The 751-nt window shown below is 37.5% G+C and overlaps 1 non-coding gene across 1 annotated transcript; it reads right to left on the bottom strand.

Annotated features, from left to right (window-relative positions):
- Positions 1-322: 322 nt before the first annotated feature.
- On the bottom strand, positions 323-446 carry LOC132006648 (small nucleolar RNA SNORD22). Its single transcript, XR_009401174.1, has one exon. It is a non-coding gene; the product is annotated as a small nucleolar RNA SNORD22 (small nucleolar RNA).
- Positions 447-751: the final 305 nt, after the last annotated feature.

Raw genomic sequence — 751 nt, 5'->3', positions numbered from 1 at the left:
GGTCCTGGAATCGAGCCCCGTATCAAGCTCCAGGCTCAGGGACGGGTCTGCTGGACATTCTCTCTCCATCTCCCTCTCCCGCCCCCCGCAAAAATAAATAAATAAATAAAATCTTTAAAAGATTATTTTGGAAAGGCTGAAATGATTCTATGCTAATTTCAGCAGTATATTGTATAAGAAATGACCCCCCAATTCCCTTTTTGATATCTTCTGAGAGTTGGAATTCGTTATATTTCTCTTGCTCTTTCTTCAGATGGAAAAAATATTTACTGATCCCCAAGAAATGATTATTTCTCCCTTTCCCATGTCTAGAAATCCTATGCTCCCTCAGACAGTTCCTCCTTCAATGAACTTTCCTCCTTCCCCCACTCAGCCCCAGAGGGTTTATCTTTATAGAATCTGGGACTGGGACAAGAAGTATGTCCCCGGATGTTTCTTCACTGGGACTTCCACGTGTTCTTAATGTTTAGACAAAAGCTAGTCTACATTACTATGCACCGACATTTGTATGCATACATACATGCATATATGCATATGCACTTTAGTTATTTTAATAAAGAATTTTCAGTAAAAAATAAAATTTATTATCACCATATTTCATATTTATCACTGATTGTGATGATACAACCCACATGGTTTCTTCATCAACAATTGAAAAAGGCTCAGTATATATCTGTAATGGCTACTGAGATTTCAACCATAAAGCTTGGAGGAAACTAATTCCATTATACTCTAGTACAATGTCAACTCT

This window comes from Mustela nigripes, chromosome 18 (genome assembly GCF_022355385.1).
Source record: "Mustela nigripes isolate SB6536 chromosome 18, MUSNIG.SB6536, whole genome shotgun sequence".
Classification (NCBI taxonomy): domain Eukaryota; kingdom Metazoa; phylum Chordata; class Mammalia; order Carnivora; family Mustelidae; genus Mustela; species Mustela nigripes.
The sequence above is the reverse complement of the archived record's forward strand: the minus strand, read 5'-3'. Positions and strand labels throughout refer to the sequence as shown.